Source organism: Aethalodelphis obliquidens, unplaced genomic scaffold (genome assembly GCF_003676395.1).
Source record: "Aethalodelphis obliquidens isolate GAN/ISIS:26980383/991018 unplaced genomic scaffold, ASM367639v1 scaffold2, whole genome shotgun sequence".
In the NCBI taxonomy this organism is placed as follows: domain Eukaryota; kingdom Metazoa; phylum Chordata; class Mammalia; order Artiodactyla; family Delphinidae; genus Aethalodelphis; species Aethalodelphis obliquidens.
The window spans coordinates 54516080-54538954 of NW_020837946.1; the positions used below are offsets into that span (position 1 = coordinate 54516080).

Genomic DNA, 22875 nt, shown 5'->3' on the forward strand with positions numbered 1-22875 from the left:
AGGAAGGAAGGAAGGAAGGAAGGAAGGAAGGAAGGAAGGAAGGAAGGGAGGGAGGGAGGGAGGGAGGGAGGGAGGGAGGGAGGAAGGGACAGACGGACAGAGGGAAAAGTACCTATTCCTATATTCTCTATGAACACTTACATTTTTCCCAAGGTCAAATATTACAAAATATATCCAAAAATCAAAGCACTTGATCCCTTGACTCACCAAGGGAAAAGAAATCATTCCAAGGTAAGCATCCATAAAATATCCATTTATCAGATAAAAAGAAGCAAGAAGGACAAAACCGTTGGGGCACTTTCAGGCTCTGTGTTTCATTTAGAACATTTATCTTTCTTCTATTTCTGGACCTGCACTGTGATGAAGGGTGGACACTAATAAATGCATTCAGTGCAGCACAAATTGATCCACCATCCAAACAGTACAATAATCCCACTGTCACTTCTGGAACATCTCCTGCTTATGATGTAATGAATTGCAAATAACTCAAATTATTTGGTGAACTAAAGATTTAATAGAAATATATCAACACTAAATACTAAAAATGGAGGTGAGGGAAATTCATTTTTGACCACATACATAAAATTTGAAAGACCAAAAATAATGATAGTAATAAACGGTAAATAAAACTCTACATTTTTTCTCTATATAAAAATAGAACAATTAGTAGTAGTAATGCTGAGATTATTCATTTGAAGAGAAACGAGCTACAAATATAAAATCAAATAATAGTAAAACTCCATAAAGTTAACTTTGAAAATTCAATGTGAACTCATAATTTTTTATTTTAAATATATAATTATTTCCAACTCTGTTCCCTGAAAAAGTCTGGAAACACTGATGACCGATAAGAATGAGCACCCATGGGCTTCCCTGGTGGCGCAGTGGTTGGGAGTCCGCCTGCCGATGCAGGGGACGCGGGTTCGTGCCGCGGTCCGGGAGGATTCCGGCGGAGCGGCTGGGCCCGTGAGCCATGGCCGCTGAGCCTGCGCGTCCGGAGCCTGTGCTCCGCGGCGGGAGGGGCCACAGCAGTGAGAAGCCCGCGTATCGCAAAAAAAAAAAAAAAAAAAAAAAAGAATGAGCACCCTTAATGCCCAGACTGTGGCTTCTAAATTCCATTTTCTACTAAAAGGAACCGGAGCTCCTTGTAATAACTGATTCTTAGACTGGACTGTGAAATGAACAAGAGGAGCTTAAAGTATCCTGTTGAACTAAAAAGCAGTGTCAAAAAAACTAATGGGACATGGATGCTTCTGGGATGTTCTGTATCTTGATCTGAGTGCTGATTATATGGGAATGTTCAGTTTGTGAAAATTCATTGTGATTCACTTCTGATAAGTTCTCTTTTCTGTATGTATATACAGGAACCAATCTCAAGGGGCTCCCAAGGAACAAAGGTTTTATTTGAGCATCCAGAAAAAAAAGTCACTGCAACTAATCAAATCATAAAGATCTTTAAAAATCCATGAATTTACAATGATCCTCAAGAAATAAAGGAACTGTCCCCCTAAAAGAACAAAGAAATATATTTGATCACCTTTTGAAGAAAGAGGTTAAGTAAAATGGTCTCAGCACTGCCAATTCTCATTGGATATTCTCTCCGTTTCTACTACTGAGGGAGAAGTCTCATGATCTTCATAAGAGGTAAAAGGGAGCAAACGTCAGCTTTCATGCCATGCCAGGGTTGAATACTCTTTCTCTTCTTCCAGTTTTTGCCAATGTCATATTTGCTGACTGGCTAGCTGATTTACTGGGTTTACCTTTTTCACCACATTTCAACCCGTTTTATATGTCAATAATGGCCCTCATTGGTTTCATTTTTTCAGTCCTAGGTGTCCTTTCCTCAGGAAGTTAAGGGAAGTGGAATGTGGAGCCAATAACAGGAATGCCAAGGAAAAAAGAGATAAAGGGCTTCCTGGAAGCATTTCTGAGTATACATGCATACACACTAATTCCTACGACAAAACAGGAATGAAAATAAACACATTTCCTTAAGGAAATGAGGTGCCAATCACCTGCTTTTTCCTTTTCAGAAGAGTTTAATTTCTTTCTCATACAGTCAAGTCACAACTCCTCGAATGTGTGGAGACAAATTTCTAGTTACTTCATTTCCATGAACGTAAACCTGATAGTCAAAGGGACTCGTGTACGTTTCATGTTTTTTTTTTTTTTGGTTCGCGGGCCTCCCACCGTTGTGGCCTCTCCCGTTGCGGAGCACAGGCTCCAGACGCGCAGGCTCAGCGGCCATGGCTCACAGGCCCAGCTGCTCCGCGGCATGTGGGATCTTCCCAGACCGGGGCACGAACCCCCGCGTCCCCTGCATCGGAAGGTGGACTCTCAACCACTGCGCCACCAGGGGAAGCCCTGTACATTTCACCTTTACGTGTGGTTAAGTATCAAGAGATCCTAGGCAATACTGACCTAAGAGATCCCATGAGACAGAGCAAAAGTAATGCAGCCAGAGGACAGTAAACTACCAGAAGTCAACATCCAATCCTGTTGGGCTTCTTTCTTGTTTGCTTCAACATTAAAAATGAATATCCTGAGGCCTAAAATCTGCTTGAGTAACAGGCACTATCCGTTTGAAAAATGGGTTGTTGGGATAAGAACCACTGTTTTGGGATCAAGTCAGCTTCTCCCTATTTGTAAACTATGATCAAATAATTAATGGCTGAGTTTAGCTGATGTAGACAGAGAAGTGCTATGCCCATAGGGCCCTATGATTTAAAATGCTTTCATGGTTAAGGCTCTTTATTATTATATAAAAGTTTGGTTCAATATCAAATTAAAAGGAACATTACTGCAAGTAGTTCAGTCCCCAACAATATATAGTGATCAAAGATGGGGCAAGAGAAGTTTTTTTTTTGTTTTTTTTTGCTGTACGTGGGCCTCTCACTGTTGTGGCCTCTCCCCTCTCCCGTTGCGGAGCACAGGCTCCGGACGCGCAGGCTCAGCGGCCATGGCTCACGGGCCCAGCCGCTCTGGGGCATGTGGGATCTTCCCGGACCGGGGCACGAACCCACATCCCCTGCATCGGCAGGCGGACCCCCAACCACTGTGCCACCAGGGAAGCTGGAAAGAGAAGTTTTGTGATTAACTACAACCCACTGTGCTTGAAGGTATATCTGATTCTGATGGTGAGATTTCTCAATGTCAAAAGTTCTGCGCATGTAGCACACAGCTCACTGAATCACTCTGGTGTCCAGAATGAATAAGGGGATAAAAGATGGACTCTAAATGCCTATAGGTGTCATTCAAAAAGAAGCCAACCCAATGAATCACTTTACCTCCCTGGGACCAAAACAGTCAGATCAGGCAATGGAACCCTTAGGTTGTGACATATTAAACTCTGAGATAGACGACCTCAGGTCTGGAAAAAATGATTCAGACCGTATCACTCCGCCAATCAGATTTCCAAACTAAGAACCATGGGCCACCTGGTTTTGGAAAAGTTTTCCTTCTTCATAGGCAAGCCTGGCAGGTGTTAGTTTAACCTCAGAAAGCCACCATTCTCACAGTGCACACATTTTATATAAAATAATAAAATGCCAAAAGAGAATAAAGACTAAGAGAGTGTTATGTGTAAACTACAGGGGACTGACTTCATGTAAGGAGAGACAAAATTGATGCTTAAAGCATGAATCTTGGCCTCAAAAGCCTACAGATGCCAGGTAGGTAACACAAATCTGTATAGCTGGTTGGGTTAAAGACTTAGGGAATGGTAACGACTAGCAAACTTCAGGTCTTGAAATAGTAACAAGACCAGATTTTTAACCTTCCAAGAGAAGCCAGGTATCTGTTTTGCTGGGGGGTTTTTTTTCTTTTTTTTATGTGAAGTTTCCTTTTTGAGATGTTGGCAATTAACTCAATATTAAAAAAGAAAACTTTTACATATTAAAAAAATTATAGTCTAAAATCTGGCCTGTAGGCCACCAGTCTGCAAGCTGTGCTTTAAAATTTAACTTTAAGGGACTTCCCTGGTGGTCCAGTGGTAAAGAAATTTGCCTTCTAATGCAGGGGACGCAGGTTCGATCCCTGGTCGGGGAACTAAGATCTCACATGCTGCGGGGCAACTAAGCCTGCGCACCACAACTACTGAGCTCACGCGCCTCAACGAGAGAGCCTGCGTGCCACGAACTACAGAGCCCACACACCCTGGAGCCCATGCGCCCAACTAGAGAAGAGAAAACCCACACGCCACAAATAGAGAGAAGCCCAGGAGCTGCAACGAAAGATCCCACATGCCGCAACGAGGATCCCGCATGCCACAGTTAAGACCCAATGCAGCCAAAACAATAAACTAAATAAATAAATAAAATTTAACTTTAAATGATGCAGTAATAAGCAGAAATCTTCTGACATAACAGTGATTACACTAAATTAGTAAGCCATGGTTTCTGTCCTACCAAGAGGGAGCAGTCCATGCAAGGAAAAGGTCGAAGTGGTATCAGAACACCTGTGAGTATTTTCCAAATTACAGATGTCTGAACTATCACCACCACCACCACCACTGCTGCCCTTGTGCTCCAGAGAAAATAAGGGTTTGAGTAGAGGACACACGTTGCAAAAGATCCCCAAGAGCTCTGATGGCACATCCTCCCACTCTGGGGGTCACTGACCTCAGAAGGTAGAAAGCTTCGTATAACTAGGAGGGATGTGTCCAAACGGTGAAGACCAAACCCACTGGGCCTAAGATGTCAAACAGCATATCTGAAGTGGTTCTGAAAATAATGACTGCAAATATCAAAGATGACAAGGACCCCAAAGTGAGCACTGCTGTTATCATATTTATTTCAGCCTCATGTGTAAAAATATCACAATCAATCGTCTACCTGTTTACTATGAAAGACTATAAAAACTGTATGCATTTTAAGAGTGTGTGTGTCATGCATATATAATGAAAGCGAGGATAACCTTTCAGCCATTTTCAGGCGCAGGTTTATTATTGCAGAAGGGAAGGGGAGCACTTTATTTTCACATGATGCCAAACTGTAGACAGAAAAACGTTCAATATTTCGGCTTTTTTTACTTCCTATCCTTAAAAAAAATATTGCAGAACTTTTTATTAAGATGGCTAAACATAACCAGAATCACCAAGTCTTATTTTTCCATCTGATATATACATAAAAAATAGAAACATGTTCCTGTGATTTGGTAATATCTCAGTAATCTTTTGCTATCATTAAGCATTGCCTAATCTAACTCTGCTTTTGATTTTAAACTTGCATTCTCCTAACTCACCTTGTAATTGGGAGTCAAAGCCTTCCAGGTCAGCTTTAAGCTAAAAGCTGTTGGAAGCAGTTTATCCTCAAGTGCCTGTAGCTTTTTTCCTGGGAACTTGGTCTGTCTACTGAGCCTGCTGGGGTTATCTGGTAAGTTATAAGAGTGGCTCGTTGATTTCCTTCTCTTGATCTTTTGCAGGAAGGCACAGAGGCTGAAAAAGAGAGATTACAGTTGTATAGATACATCTCCATAGACCTTTCACGAGCATCTGTGGCTGACAGAAAATTCCTTCCACTTTATCTTCTGAGGAGAAAGTTCGTAAGGGATGGCCCCCTGCTTTCTACCTCCTTTGCTCAATCTACGTAATCTCAAAGACAACCACTGAGCTCCTCAGCAATCAGTGGCATGTATCATTTACATCTTACCCAGAGCTGCGAGTAAGAAAACTCTCAATTTATAAAGCAAATATTTTCTAAAAGGAGATGCAGTATATTTTTCAGAAACATGTTTAAACCTCTAATTAAATGTAAACCTCAAAAAGTTTTTTAAAACAGTCACTATGAAGTGGTTCCATCACACATGCATATAAATGTACAATACCAATACCCAGATAAAGACCCATTACTAGTCTCTAATTTGTCTTAACAGAGCAGAATTACTGCCAAACTCCTAGAACGATCCTCTAGCACAAAGAGCTGACTATGCTGGCAAAGCATAGTGTTCAACCTGACATAATTTCTCAGAAGGCAAAGAAACAATATTTTACGGGAAGATAAAACATGTTCACTTTAAGTTAAAAAAAAACAGAGAAAGGAAAAAAAAATCTGACCCTGCAATGTGGCAGCAGTTTTTTCCTTCAAGCCATAGACCTTTCTTTAGCAGCCTTGTTTATTCACAAGGCAGCTTTAAAACTTACTCCCGGGGCTTCCCTGGTGGCGCAGTGGTTGAGAGTCCGCCTGCCGATGCAGGGGACATGGGTTCGTGCCCCAGTCCTGGAAGATCCCACATGCCGCGGAGCGGCTGGGCCCGTGGGCCATGGCCACTGAGCCTGTGCGTCTGGAGCCTGTGCTCCGCAGCGGGAGAGGCCACAACAGTGAGAGGCCCGCGTACCGCAAAAAAAAAAAAAAAACTTACTCCCCAGGTCTGATTATTTTTCAAGCCTACTGCTTCATTCTGTTTTCGTTTTTTCTCTTTCTACTTATAGAGAAGAAAAAGCACACACACATTCTGAAAAATTATGACTTAATGAAAGTGCAAAAGATTTATGTCTACTGGGTATTTTATGCTGTGATTGCTCTTTAAGTGCCATTTTTCTGCCAAAAAAAAAAAGTTTGTTCTAAATGCCCCTCTACCTCTACAAAAAAAGCTTTTAAGATCTCTACTGTGTTGTAAGAAAATTCTGTGCATCTTACAATTCCAAATAAAACTGATGATTACGATGATGACATAGAAAACTAGGCTTAGGGTCCACCAAGATTATTTCTGTATGCTCAGCATTATATGTTTATTTTCTGCAAACACTACTCAATGCATGCTCTTTAATCTCCTAGAATTATAGGCAGACTGAATATGAATAGCCAGCTACAGAAACTGCCCTACCCACCTTCTCTTTGCTCTTCCCTATGATGAATTCTGCCAAGCTTAGGAAAAGGAAGAACACTGAAAGAGGAGGGGAAAAAAAAAATATGGTAAAGAGCCCCCTGTGCTCTACTGCAGTTCTTTGTGCACACTTCCACCCCCATTCCTCTTCTCTAGTCTTATTCTCCATAACTTCTTACCATCCTGTAATAGCGAATGGGAAGGTGAGGGAGAATAGAGGACCACGGGGTAATGGTTTCCTCCAATCCAGCAGCAGAGGGGAGGGAGGAGGGAGGGTGAATCTTGCTAATCACACCTAAGGACCCCTTCCCCTCCCACAGGACACACGCTGTGTGCGTGTCCTGTCTCCAGCCTGTGTAAATCAGACCTTGGCCTGGGGATCATTTTCCCCTTCACTCATCTCTTTCCCCACAGTCTTTGCCTAATACATCCTTCAAAGCCCAGCTCAAAACCACAACTTCCAACTCTTTCATCCATTTTCCCAGCTAGAAAGAAGGAGCTTCTCATCACATCTGGTACTTGGGTCAATTCTAACTAATGTGAGATTGTCCTGGTCTTTCTTGCTGCTTACACCTCTTATCTCCCCTAACAGACTGTGTTGACTCTGGAAACAGGGACCAGACCTTAGTTCCTTGCACAGCGTAAGTGTGAGAGTTAAAAAGTGAATTTTACAAGGTTTCTATTTATATGTACTTTGTAAAGGGTTTTGGCTGGTTCTAAGACTATAATTGATGTTTATATGGACATTCTGCAAAATTTTCAGAAGGACAACAACCATGATTATAAAGTCTGGTGCCTTCTATAACCTTCAGGGGGGCTGACCGCTCTGCATTAAAAATTACCAATCTATCAATACATGGTTCACATGTAATCAATCATCCCTGATAGTTACTGAAGCCAGAAATATGAGGAATATTCATTTCAGTACAGCTTCAAAAACTTGACTAGGACAGAAAGATTTCTATTGTCGCATTCAAATTCCAAATTTCCAGGTGACTAATATATTAAGTTTTATTCAAAAACCAGGAAGTTAACCAAGTGGCAACTAAACTTTATTTTAATTAGAAACTGTAAAAGACCTTGTTTTACCTTGCACATAAACTGCATACGGGGCAGAAGTCCAAAGGTGCTAAGCTATAAAGTTCAAGTCTGATTATTCCTTGTGACAATACACATTGAAGATTAATTTTTTTTTTTTCTTTGCGGTACGCGGGCCTCTCACTGTTGTGGCCTCTCCCGTTGCGGAGCACAGGCTCCAGACGCGCAGGCTCAGCGGCCATGGCTCACGGGCCCAGTCGCTCTGCGGCACGCGGGATCTTCCCGGACCGGAGCACGAACCCGTGTCCCCCGCATCGGCAGGCAGACTCCCAACCACTGCGCCACCAGGGAAGCCCTGAAGAGCAGACTTTTAACCTGGAAATCTATCTAATCTCATTAGTCCTATCATATATCACAGAGGTTAAAGGACATTTCAAACAGTGAGGAAATGTGTATGAAAATCAAGAGATGGGAAAGTGCAGACTGTAGTAGTCACAGTCCTCAGAGTTCAGGGTACAAAAAAGGACAGTGGGGGAAGAAAAGGCAGAGAGTAGGTTTGAAACAGCGTGGAAGGTCTCCAATGCTGGTGAAAGACCAGATTTTGCTGGGTGGGCTACAGAGAACAGGAGCGGAGTTTAGAGCAGGGGAGTCATGTGATCATGCTCCAGGGAGGCAGATCCTGGAGAACAAATTGCAGGAAAGAGAACCCAGATGCAAGAGAGGACCTCAGAAGCCATAGCAGCCAAAAAGGGAGGGGAGAACTACTGAGGAGAGTGGCCATTCACGAGGAACAAGTGAAGAACTTGTATCTGACAGAGCAGAATGTGATCCCATTTGCCCTCACATACTTCTTGGCTTAACAAAAATAATGGCAAATAAAGCACATCTGGAAACATAGCCAATATTTTATAACTATAAATGAAATATAACCTTTAAAAATTGTGAAGCGCTATGCTGTACACCTGAAACTTACATAATACTGTATGTCGACTATACCTCAATTAAAAAAAAGAAAAGAAAGCACATTCATTTTCTCAGAAATGTGATTGAAGTATAACATAAGATATGGTCAACATGCAAATAAACTAAAATAATGTACTCAACACAAAACATATTTTTATCATTCTGTTACATATCTATGATCTAGGTCAATTTTTCCAGATTTTTTTTGGTTTGTATTTAACTTGGTTCCAATTGAGACATATTTCTCTAAGGGTAGGGAAATGTAATATTTCTGCAAATCCCAAAAGCTGAGCACAAGGAAAGACCTGGCATCTACTGAGCATTCAAAGAAAAAGAAATTCTTCCAAATTAAACAGTTCTGTTAAAACTGACAAAAACTCAGATGACTGATTATACAGTTAAGAATTCTGATTCTAGATTACTTAAAGGAGGCTTCAGTTTCATTATTCCCTTGACTGTATCTGTTTTAGACCCAAAGAACAAATATTACAGAAACCACTCAATGGTTCTGTTATTCAGCTGAGTAAAATTTTCTTTAAAGTTTTATTTAAAAGAGAACTGTCTTAACTCTAAAGCACTATAAATATGCTTTGGACAATTCCTAATCTTCCAAAAGTAGTATGCTACAGAGAAAGAGTCAGCACTTTTCTCTGTGAAGGTCCAAATCAGTAAACATTTTAGGTTATGTGGGTCATGCACTGCACCACTTAATGCAACTACTCAACTCTGCCCTTGTAGCAGGAAAGCAGCCACAGATAATATGTAAATGATTGAGCATGGCTGTGTTCCAATAAAACTTTATTTACAAAAATGTGAGGGGTCACATTTGGCCCGTGGACTGTAGTCTGCTGACTCCAGTCTAGCAGATAGTCCAGCTGTGTCAACCTGGTGTGGCTTCATCGTTCTTTCCTCCTTGGTGTGCATAACTCTGATGAAGTAATAAAAAAATCACTGAGAAAATGGGCTCCAAGAAAAATCTCCACTGCTGGTGTACTGATAAAAGGGAAAATATAATGAAGATATTCTAAGGAAGGGATGAATTCAAGGAGACAAGAGAAGTTTTGGGTAAATTAAAATAAGAATGTTTGATGATGTCTCAGATCACTGCTAAGAGAGTCCAACGTATATTCTAAGTGGAAATATGAAAATATGACTCATGAAACCATTTCAGGAAGTGCTCCAATTAATGCCAAAAATTCTTATTAATTGGGAGAAAACTTCAGGGAAAACTTAACCTATTAAATAAAAATATGTTTAAGAAATGCATGTATCTTGACAGAATACTCATGTGAGAAAAAGCCAAGGAATTTGGAAATTTATGAAAGTCTCAGATCATACTTTCTTCATGAATTCTGATGATTATACTATATTTACTTGATAGAGCAGGGGGAAAATTAAGGAAATACTATCATCAAAGCTTACCAATCTATATTTAAATCTGTTAAATCTGTAAAACAGTTATGACAAAAACTATCTTAATTCAATCACATCAACTTAATGAGGCTACCACTAATTTACCACTGAAAGCAACTTACTAGCTCTGTGCCCTTGTGCAAATTACTTTACTTCTCTGTGCCTCGGGGTCCTCATGTGTAAAATGTAGCCCTTTCACAGAGGTATCTGAGGATTAGGCCAGTTAATGTATGCGGTGTTCAGAACAGGAAGCTCTCAAACGCTATAATGCTGCTGCTGCTCCCAAGTCTTGTCTCCGCAGCCAGCTTTACCGGATATTCCTCCTCTGCCCTTGTCTTCTCAGTCTGGGCTCTCCTGGGTGGTCCTGACCCACCCAGAGGGCTTCAACCTACCATTTGCTAGAGACAGCTGAATCTCTCTCTATCCAATGCTAGCTTCTTTTCCAGACTGCCATTTCCAACTGTCTACCAGACATTTCCATTGGAATATATCATGGGCACCTGAAACTCAGTGGGTCTAAAAATCAAGCCCATAATCTTTCTGCTCTTGCCCCTTTCCTCTCCTTTAGTGTTTGTTAATGGCATGACTATCTATCCTAAACCAAGCTAGATACAACAGTTACTTTTAACTATTTTATGTGCAACTTTCCCATTTAACTCAGCCCAGATCCTCTCACTTCCATCTCCTAAGTATCTTTCAGAGACATCGCTCTCTTTTTGTCATCTCAGCTAGATTTTTTATATCTGTCCCTGCGATCTCTCTGCTTCCAATCATTCTCTCCTCCCAGGCCATCTTTCATTGGCACCAGAGTCATCTTTCTTAAAACATATACTGGATCGTATTATTCTCTACTGCTTGGGGGGAAAGGCTCTACAGACCTACAGGTGAGTTTCAGAGCACCTGGGAACCTTTTGAAATTGGATACAAAAATTTGTGAGCCCTTGATTTAAAAAAAGGTCACTGCCTGATAGGACAATTTTTAAACTGTTCATCAGGGTACAATCTGCAACCTTAAATTGCATCTTAGTCACTCTCTTCATGTTCCACCCTGTTTTAGAAACAGTGAACATCATACTTTCCTTCAAACATGCACATCAAATGCCATTTCACCTCCTCAAGCCTTTTGCACGTGCTATTCCCTCTACCTGTGATGCTCTTCTCTGCCTGTTGAGCACTTGAGCATCCTTTAAGTCCTGGCTCAGGTCTCAAATGTCACCTCTGTGAAGCCTTGCTCACGTGCACAACACTGCATGGACAACAAACGAGATGCTAAATAGATTACTGGTGTCTGTATATCATACACTGGTCTGAAATTTCTTAAATTCAAAGCTTCATACTATACAAAATAAATAGCCTTAAATATTTAGAGACACATTATGTTTCCTTAAGTCTAGGGACATCCTTGGATTTTAATGAGGTCAAGAGTAAAGACGTTGGAACCCAAGTGCCTAGGTTCAAAATCCTGGCTCAGTCAATTACCAGTAATGGGGCCCCAGGCAAGTGACATAGCTTCTCAATGCCTCAGTTTCATGATCTGTAATGATGGAGAGAATAACAGTACCTACCCTTCAGGATTATTCTGAAGATTAAATGAGTCCATGTGTATAGTACTATGTAAGTGCTTGTTGTTATTATAATTATTTTCTAAATCAACGGCCAGGACCAGTGGCTCTAAGAGATAATCAGAGAGCAAAACTAATGGACCTTGCCACATAAGCCTCAAGCTTTAGTCAACTGAGTTAATTAGCCAGAGAATACTAACAATAATGGCCCTTTTCACTAATGTTTTTATGAACTGAAGTGTTCCAAGTCTACCCGATAAAATTCAGATGTTTCTCCTTTTGCCTCCACTAGCTAAAATTATCAGCTCAGAATATTTCCAAGGCACACCACAAGTAGACTAAAATAATTCCTTTGAATAGGAAAAGAGAAAAACAGAGTTGCTGTTTCCTGGGCAGCAAACTAATGAGCCACCTCATTGCTTATGAAGTGCCCAATATGAAGGGAAAATGCTAAGTAGGAAATTGAGAAGAAAGATAAAGGAGCTTAATGACTCAGCTTTCAAACAAACCAGCTTACTTGCCAGACATATGGGGTATTAGGCATTTTAGCACCACCCACCTGGTCAAAAAAAAAAAAAAAGGTGTGAAATGTAAATCCTAACATCATTGAACCTAGGGAGGAATCAAAATAAGTGCATGCTGTAGTGATGTAGCTGACTTTCATCTGAGTGATAGGATTATGTGACATATTTGGCACAGCCTCTGTGGAAAATTTTCAGCAAAAAAAAGCCATTTGACCCAGACACATACTGCAGTTGCGTAACAGTATTTTTTGTTCTCCAGCAAACTGCCAAAAGGATCATTGTACTCTTTATGAATAATCATACTTCATAATCAGACCTAAGGTAAAACACTTGAGTTAATATCTGAAACTAAGGAAGGAGAGAATAAAGCCCAATTTCCTTATCCTAGTATTAAAGGTCCTCCATGATCTAACTCCAACCAACTTTCCAACTTCATCTTCATGATAGGCTCCTTGAAATCTTCTACTAAACACAAATCCTTGCAGTTCCCCCAAACATACCCACTCTTTGCCTATTCTATGTGTTTCCTCTAAAGAAAATACTTTTCCTTACATTTCCAAAGTCTAAAGCCCATCCTTCCTTTAAACCCTGTGTGGATGACATGAAGCCACTTCCTATGGCTCAGCTAGAAGCAATTCTCCAGGTTCTTAACTTTCATAATCCTTGCTCAGCACCTCCTGGACTTTCCTCAGTCCATCTTGATCAGAGTTTTTGACACACATGTCTTTCATTCCCCAGAATGGATGGCCTCTGCAGGCAACACCCACACCTGCTCCATCTCTGTAAGCACAACTGCACCTGGCACACCTGCATATGGCAGTGTGCCCGTACTTTTCGCTAATGTATACCAGAAGTATGCTAAAGTGTGCTAAAGCTCGCTGTGACTGACCATTGAAACCAGATGGACAGAACATGCATTCACACAAATTTTGCTGAAGAAAGGCTTCAGTTAAAAAGATATGCAATAAGATTTGTTTTCTTGTGAAGCAAGTTGAGATGAGAATTTTTTTTTTAAGTCTTTATTGAGTTTTGTTACAATATTGCTTCTGTTTTATGTTTTGGTTCTTTGGCCATGTGGGATCTTAGGATGTGACTCCCCAACTAGGGATCGAACCCACACCCCCTGCACTGGAAGGCGAAGTCTTAACCACTGGACCGCCAGGGTAGCGCCGGGAGATGAGAATTTTAATGTTGCTCCCTGGGCAAAGAAACCACCATTAACATTTACCAACTGGTGATTTGTCAACAACTACTAACAGTGGTGCTTAAAAAGCTTCCCTCCCACTTATATAATTGATAATACACTTCCAAAGTTAGAGAAAGCATAAGATAGCTGGTCCTGTATTTCCCCTACTATAGACTCAAAACACTACTTGCCTCTGGGCTTTGGAAAAGAGCCCTAGAGACCTGTGTACGTAGTGATAATTTCAATCATCACATCTAATGCGCCTTAAACTCTAAATATTCAAGGACCAAAATCAGAGAATCTGATAAATAACAGAACCCACAAGTGCCAAGAGAGGGAAAGATTAACAAAAGAACCCCTAAACCCTGGCAGTCTGATATAGCTTGGGCAGAAGTTCACTAGTCCTAATAGGTCACTTGAATGGTGCTAACTGAAACACTTATCTGGATCACAAAAGAGAGGCTGACTTCACTCTGGGGTGATGCTCCAGGGCTGTGCTGCTTGGTATGTTCTTGCCAGACCACTGAACAGCTGCCCACTGTCCTATATTCACAGATGACACTTCTCTGCCGACTCAGTTCACAAACTGTTACATACATGAGCTTTAATATGCACTCCTAAATATAAGTAATTTTCCGAAACCCCAAATCCTGAAAGAACAGATGACTTAAGTCCTAAACCCAGATGAAGAACATTTTTATAGGGACATCTGGATTCAGAGTCACGCTAATAAGAAGTTTTCTGTTGAGTGTGCTCCCTGAGATGGTTTTCATATCAATGACGTTTGGAACATTCAGTCTCCAATATCACGTTGCTGGTGTCTCTCAGATTACTGGAATGGCAATTGAATCCTTCGGGCAGGTAGCAGGAGACTCTTTTTTAACTTAAGCACTTTTACAATAACTATAAAATCACTATATGTTCTTTTACAGTACAAATATGTCCACCACATACACACTGAGGTCAAAATAATATTAAAATCTGTTAACAAATTAGGTATACATTGTCAGTGGCATCACCATAAATTATACAGTGGTTCGAAATGATAAAATAGACCCTAAACAAGTGTAAGTTTTGTATATGTAATCTGTATTTTTTTCCATACATGGCTTAACTGAATAACCTTGGCCTAATTTCTCTTTGAGCCAGTCTCTTTTACCTCCTATGCTACTTTGATGGAATTACTTCAAGCTGCCCATTTCTTAGGCCTCTTGCTGTATCAATTCACCTAGATTTCTGTTTGGTTTCCACAGCGACTTACTTGTTTGCTCATCAGACCACAAAAAACTTTGACAACTAAATCAGGCCTATTAACATTCTTATGACTAAAGCTTCCTGTATTTAGATAGATGACACTGGCAGTAAAAGCAGAATAAATTTTAAAATGCTGAGACAGTGAACAATGCCATCCATTACAATTCAAAATTGTTCTGGGAATTTGATTTGATGTCATAGATGGATTTTAAAAAATGGATGGAGAAAGCAGGGTAGACTATGATATCACATAAACAGCAATTTTCTTTGAAATTGAGTGCTTCCTTTGGGCTCAAGTGGAAATCTGTGGCATCGTGGAAAGAGCACGGGGCTTGGAGTTAAACAGGCTTACTTTAAATGCCAGTTTTAACTATGATGTTTTTTAGCTATGAAACTGGGCAGGTTACTCAGCCTATCTGATCTTCAATTTCCTCATCTGAGAAATGGGGATTTGGGCTCAAACAAAACTTAGTTCGAGTTGCTTTGGGGATTACAGATGATATATATTCAGGATCTAGTACTGCACATATCCTATGAGAGATGTCCAAATGTTAATTATGTAGAGATTTTTTAACTCATAAATTTTCAGACTTCAGATATTCTTTAGTTCTCGTGACATACACACATAATTTACATAAAAATACACAGACATTATCGAGTAGTATATTTGGCTGCCAGTTTACATACCTTCTGATTCAGATCTACTGATATTAGATTAAAAATTTTTCTTTTTAAAAATTGAGATCTATGGGGCTTCCCTGGTGGCGCAGTGGTTGAGAGTCCGCCTGCCGATGCAGGGGACACGGGTTTGTGCCCCGGTCTGGGAAGATCCCACATGCCGTGGAGCGGCTGGGCCCATAAGCCATGGCCACTGAGCCTGCGCGTCCGGAGCCTGTGCTCCGCTAAGGGAGAGGCGAGAACAGTGAGAGGCCCGCGTAACGCAAAAAAAAAAAAAAAAACAACTGAGATCTATGGATTATTCTAATACCTCTATAGGTCATACAGTCATCTGTCCATATCTGTGGGGCGCTGGTTCCACTCCCTGCGAATACCAAAATCCTAAAATGCTCAAGTCCCTTATATAAAATGGTGTAGTATTTGCATATAACTTATGCACACTCTCCTATACAGTTTAAATCATCTCTAGATTACTTATAATATCTAACACAATGTAAATGCTACATAAATACAAGCAGACTTCCCTCGTTTTACTGCTCTTCACTTTATTGCACTTCGAAGATGCTGCATTTTTTGCAAATTGAAGGTTTGTGGCAACCCTGTGTCAAGCAAGTCTATGGGTGCCATTTTTCCAACAACATTTGCTCACCTCGTGTCTCTGTGTCACATTTTGGTAATTCTCACAATATTTCAAACATTTTCATTATTATTATAATATTTGTTACGGTGATCTGTGATTAGCAATCTTTGATGTTACTATTGCGAAAAAGATTGACTCACTGAAGGCTCAGGTGATGGTTGTGAGTCTTTAGCAATAAAGTACTTTTAAATTAAGGTATGTACATCGTTTTTTAAAACATAATGCTGTTACACACTTAATAGACTACAGTAGTGTAAACATAATCTCTATATGCACTGGGAAGCCAAAAAAATTTGTGTGACTCACTTTATTGCAGTGCTCTGGAACCAAATCCTCAATACCTCCAAGGTATGCCTGTAGTTGCTGGCACGCCACAAATTCAAGTTTTGCTTTTGAAACCTTCTGAAAAATTTTTTCCTTGAACATTTTCGATCTGTGGTTGGTCAAATCTGCAGATGCAGAACCTGCGGATATGAGGGCTGACTGTACTTTCTTCAGACTACAAATTTGCCATCCCAGTGAGAAATTACATGCAAAAATCATTGAAATGTTCATGTCAAATATCCAACTTCTATGAGGCTCTTAGAAATAAAGACTATGAATTTAAGAGTTCAAAGAACCACAACTAATAGGTAACTGTCAGGCAGTAAGTGGCTAAGAGCCCAGTTTCTGGAACCATCTAGGTTCAAATTCCTCTCTGCCCCTCTCTAGCTGTGTGACCTTGGGAGAGTTATGTCTTTTCTCTGTTTTTTGGTTTCCTTATCTGTGAAATGGAGTGACTAAGAGTACGCATTTCATAGGGTTGAGGACTGAACAAGAATAGCTGGTACGTAGGAGCTGCCCGATGTCAGTTTTTATTATTAAAGCAGGTCTGTCCGACAGTCACACTACATATATATCCAGACTCAAATTTAACTCATGGTCATGCTTTGTGGTTTTCCTTGTTCATCCCCTTCCCCACAAAAAGAAAACAAGAGATCTTCCTTGATAAGAGAGACAAACTGAGGAATTTACTGGAAAGCATTCATGCTTAATTCCTGTCTTACTTGGTGCAGACCTGACCTGAGCCCACCCCCGACCTTGCTGCAGGGCCCTATCAGAGATTCCTCTCATGGTGCAGTCCACAACCTGTCCTAAGGAAGGAGTGGAGGGAAGCTCTGGTCATGAATCCATCCCGGCACCAGCCCCTGTGTTATTACGGGTCTTGCCTGACACTCTTAATTTTATTCAGCCGCAACAGAAGGACAAGAGTTCTTGGCATAGAGCAGACTCTCAATTAGGATTGTGGAATGAATGGCATCATGAAACTGACCAGGGATAAAGCTGGGAGCCTTGATAACTATAAAAGTCAGAATTAAATAATTGGTTGCCACAATGCTCTGCTGTTATATTTGTCTTCTTTCCTGAGCTATGGACGTATCTCAGGACCCACTCAGATACTGACTGAATGCCTACATTGTGTGGCCATGAGGGTTCAGAATCTGGAAATATAAGCAATACTAACATTGGGAAAAACTCATTCCCTCCCTCAAGTTAGAATGACCAGAGTCTTTATACGTTTTGAATACACTTTACTGAAACCTATAAAACAGTTCAGAATCTGTATTTAAATTCTCTTACATTGCCGGTGGGAATGTAAATTGATATGACCACTTCAGAAAAAATGTCTGCTAAAGGTAATAATACTCTGTGACACAGAAATTCAACTCACGGATATATGTTCAAGAGAAGTGAGTGCTTATGTCTATCAAAAGGCAAATCTGAGAATGTTCACAGCAGCTTTATTCATAATAGCCCCAAACTTGAAACCCAAGTGTCCGTTAAGAACAATACACAGAAATGAAAAAAAATCAACTACAGATGAAAGCTATTGCAACTACTAAAGCAACAACATGGGTGAATCTCAGCCCAAAGAGAACCACTGTACGATTCCATCTCTATGAAGTTCAAGGACAGGCTGAATTAATGCACAGTGACAGCAGTCAGTACGGTGCTTACTGTTGGGTGGTACAGACTGGGAGAGGCATGAGAGAACCTTCCAGTGTGCCAAAAATGTTCTATATCTTCATCTGGAGATAGTTTTGCGCATAGACATAGATATAGAAAATTAATTGAGTCTACTTTCAGAATCTGTATACTTTGCTATACATAAGTTAGAACCTTTTTAACAAATAAGCAAAAACACCACTCATTCGTTCATTCCAATGAACGCCTACCACGATGCCAAGCACTGCAAGCATGGTTCTCATTGTTACGGAGTTTGGATGCTACTGCAGAAAGTCTCTTCACTGGTAGTACTAATCATTTGGCAATAAATCATATACCAGCTTCTGACATCTCATCTGTACTTTTCTTCAGTTACTTGACATTTTATATTTTGCTTAGGTTTACAGCTAATCTAACTTAGTATGTAAATTCCTTGGTTGTTTTTTCATCTTGCTATGCCCTTGAATGCCGAGCACAGAGTCTTATACAGAGCAAGTGTTGGATAATTTATTAGCCTATCACATCATAGAACCTCTCTCTGCCTCAGGTTTCCTGCCAAATGTTCTTTTCTCCAGGTTTTCACTTTTTCCACCACCTATGAAGCCTGAAGAGCTGTAAAACACTTAAGAGAGTACTGTTTATACTTACATATACTATATCTACCAGTAGAGTGGAGGATAGGGCTTCTTTTATTCTAAGTTTTCTTTCATTGACCCTTTCAACCTATAATAGATTGAAATTCATCCTATATAATTTCATCCTATTATAGGATCTTATAATAAGAATATGTAAGAGGTAAAGTGGGAAAAGTACAGACATAATCAATAAACTCATGTCATTGGGGAGAAAATGATAAGCCTTGCCCTGATAGCTTGCGATGCACTGGCAAAAACAAAAATAGCCATGCCTCTCTCTAGCTTCCCCTTTCTAGAGTGTTCACGGCCCTGCCGATGCCATATCTACCAACGTACCCAGAAAATACCCTTCAGAATGACATGCTGATTCATTTCCCTAGGATCTTTTTCTAAAGGTGACTTTTCGAAGGATCGCTAATTTAAAAGAGCCAGGAAAAAGCATGAGCCCCACAACTGAATGTAGTTAACAATAGTTATCATTGTTCTCACAAAAAGGGCAAGAACAGTGGATTACTTTAGTTTCATAGTTTTCTCCTCTGTGGTCTTGTTAAATATAGCAGGTCTCACATGATTCTTGAAGCTAACTGTTATCACCTGAAGTCACAAGACTGAGGGTTGCATCTAGAAGTCTCAGCCTCTCTCTGTGTGTTAAGGTTTCATGTCGACTTTCCTGCCAACCTGCAGCATCGCAGCAACTGAGCACCATCTGTCCCCCAACAAGAGCTATGCCCACTTTAGAGACGCAGCAAGGTGATCAACCCCCAGCTTCGTGGCTTCTGTGGGGCTTCTGTAATGGAGCATGGTGACTTGACAGAATCTGTTTGTTTGGTTCTTTCACTGGTATTCAAAGGGAGAAGCTCAAATGCTGCAGAGCTTTAAGGTCTGTCCTCTTCTAAGACACCTGCCCACTGTAAATCATGAGGTATGGTCCTGGGAACAATCATCACAAGTCACACTCCAGATTGTGATAGGTCGGTGTTATGTGCTGAATTGTGTCTCCTCTGCTCCCCTCTCCCCCAGTTCATACATTGAAGCTCTAACCCCCAGTGTAACTGTATTTGGAGATAGGGCCTTTAGGATGGTAATTAAGGTTAAATGAGGTCAAAGAGTGGGCTCTAATTTGATAGGACTAGTGTCCTTATAAGGAGAAGAGATACCAGACATCAATCACCCCCACCCCAGCACACACAGAAGCCATGTAAGGATACAGTGAGAAGGTAGCTGTCTACAAGCTGGAAAGCGTCCTCACAAGAAAGCAGGCCCGATGGCACCTTGATCTTGAACTTGTAGCCTCCATAACTGTGAGAACATAAATTTCTGTTGTTTAAGCCATCCAGTCTGTGGTATTCTGTTATGGCAGCCCTGGGAGACTAATAGAAGCAGTAAAGAGCTGTGGGGTTAGCACTGTCCCGTGAAAATCAGAGAACATGTATACAGTGGTTCATTGGGCTCAATGTGGTCCTTGAATCGCTTGGGCATACAAAAGCATTTCACGTAAGACCCACTCTTAGGATTGAAACCAGAATTCTGAACAGGCAGGCCCTACAAACCTTGGTGTGATTTGCCCTTGCCTCATCCCACAGCATGTCTATCGCTCTTCCATTTAATTGTTTAAGCACATTCTGTTTTCTCTGCCTGGAAAACACATCTTTCCCTTTCTTTATCATCTAGTTAATCCCAAATCAGCCCAACTGTCAGCTCCCCAGGGAAGTGTTCTCTGATCCTGCAGGCAGGGCTGCCTCTCTCTGTCACAGTCTCACAGCACCCACATTTTTGCTTCAGCACTTTATCACAGTTTGCAATTAGAGATTTCTGTGATTTCTTTTGAAGCACATGTTTTAACCACTAATCTGTAAGCTTCCCAAGACTACACGGTGCTCAAGTATCTGTAGAACGAAGTGGGGAAGGAAGGGAAAAAAGAAGGGAGACAGGGGAGGAAAAGAATAAAGGAGGGAAGAAGAGCAAGAGACAAAGAAAAGGGAAGAGAAAGGTTTGAGAATACAGAGCATCGTCCACGTCTGTCGGGCTGCTGTAACAAAATACCAGACTGCGGGTCTTGGACAAAAAACATTTATTCCTCGTGGTTCTTCTGAAGGCTGCAAAGGCCACGATCAAGGTGCGGGCAGATTCAGTGTCTGGTGAAACCCCCCCATCCTGATTCATGGACCACCATCTTCTCCCTGTGTCCTCACAAGGTCGAAGGGTGAGGGGCTCTCTGGGGTTCCTTTTATAAGGAAACTTAATCCCTTTCATGAGGGCTCTAAGCATTTCCCAAAGGCCCCACCTTCCAATCACCTTGGAGGTTAGGATTTCAGCATGGATTTCGGGGGGGGACACATTCAGTCTACTGCATACGTGCTTCAGTCCTGTCAAATTTAGGTCAATGGCAGGGGAAAGAATGCTGACCTAGGTCACACTGGCCACTAAAATGTTGCTATGCTTACAAAAGCTGGCCTAAATGTTCTAAGTCAAAGCCACCAGGAAAGAGTCCATGACCACTAATACAGCTGTGGGACAATTATTCAATCCTGGAACTTGAAAAACGGCATGAACTAAATTAAAGTGTCCTGTACAAACTTTTGGGGCTGTATTTAGTTATTTTACATATACACACACTTTTTTAAAGGAAACAAATAATCAGTATAAAACTCTAAAAAGTAAAATATAAAACAAAAACAAAACACTGTGCCCCACTGATAACAGTCTTCACACTCCCTGGAGGTCTACACCAATGATTCCCAACCGAAGGCCCAGGGACCCCTTGGAGATTATGAGATTATTTCGGGGCGGGGAGGGCCTCACAAATGCACCTACGAGCAAGTATTGCCTGTAGACTGAATACATTAAACCCAATTATTACCATGTTGAAAGCCATGAAATTCTGTGTGTTTAAAGAGTCCTCATCATCCACATAGTTCAAAGTCACACAGTTCAGAAATTACGTATAATCGGTCCTGTTCCCCATGGCACTGATGGAAAAAGTACACCTGTGAAATGTGCCCTTATTACTCTGAGCCAAAACTGTTTCCAATCTCCTTACAGAATTCACAAGGCATGCAAGGAGGTATATGGTCAGTACTCACTAATCAACATTTGTGAATTGCTATAAGGTCTTAAAAGGAGATGATGTCCTATAAATCCACAGAGTTGATGTGATGGTCAGTTTGGAGATTTACATGACAGAATGATCAAGTAATTTCAAGGACTTAATTTACTTTTTCTCATGTTTAGGGATTTTACTTTCCCCTGGTTAGATAATTTCCAAAACTCAAGAATAACTGGAAGATCTTACGGAACAAAGCAACTGGCATTCATGAGTTAGAAGAGTACAAAAGTAGTTCCCTGGAGGTCCAGTGGTTAGGACTCGGCACTTTCACTGCCATGGCCTGGTTGAATCCGTGGTCGGAAAACTAAGATCCCACAAGCCATGCAGTGTGGCCAAAAAAAAAAAAAAAGAAGAGTGCGTGAATTGTGTCCCAACACAACTGTTGGTCATAAGGAAAGGAGGCCCTGCACCTGTACCGGAGAGCTCCCTGAGCATCATGTTACCATGTCACAGTCCCCCTTTTTATCCTAAATATGGGCTTAGTGTGACTCTGGCCAGCAAAAGAGGTAAAAGCGCTTGCCAAAAGGCTACACTGTCAGAGGCTTCCTGATATCCTGAAGCCAAGTTTAAATTTATCATCATCATTTTAGAAGATACTGAGAATTTTCGGTGCCTCTTCTGAATAATGCATACACATATATATTTCAGTATCTCTGCAAGCCCTTAAGATTTCCAACCAAGATGTGGAAGACAGAGAGAAAGACGCAATCACCAAGCATCCCAATACAGCTCAAAACACACTGACCAGGGATTGAATGTCTGGGTGCCTAGTCACAGCTCTGCTGCTTCAAAGTGTGTCACTCTGTGCAAGTCATTGAGAAGCATTGCTGAGGCTTGGTCTCTTTATTTATAAACTGAGGATGTGAGGCAACCAGATGATGGCAAAGCTCCTTCCAGCTCTGACAGACTATTCTATGTGTACTTTTGTCCAGGATCACACTAACACTTTGCTTTTGGAGAAACCCATTATAGAACTAGTTCTCATTTCATAACAGCTTTAAAAAAAAAAGGTTAAAAAATAAATATTATTTTTTAAATCCATTTCCATTATAAGTTTGGAACTATATC

General features: G+C 40.9%; 1 protein-coding gene across 11 annotated transcripts in view; it reads right to left on the reverse strand.

Annotated features, from left to right (window-relative positions):
- OSBPL6 (oxysterol binding protein like 6) overlaps positions 1–22875 on the reverse strand; it is a 212550-nt gene that overhangs the window by 119119 nt on the left and 70556 nt on the right. The window contains exons 2-3 of one of the 11 annotated variants that reach the window (XM_027127121.1): positions 5242–5434; positions 4620–4721 (exon numbers count right to left, since the gene is read on the reverse strand). The exons of the other annotated variants lie outside the window; for them this stretch is intronic. The gene's annotated coding sequence lies outside the window, so the exon portion shown is untranslated. The remainder of the gene's footprint in view (positions 1–4619; positions 4722–5241; positions 5435–22875) is intronic. 11 annotated transcript variants of the gene reach the window in all.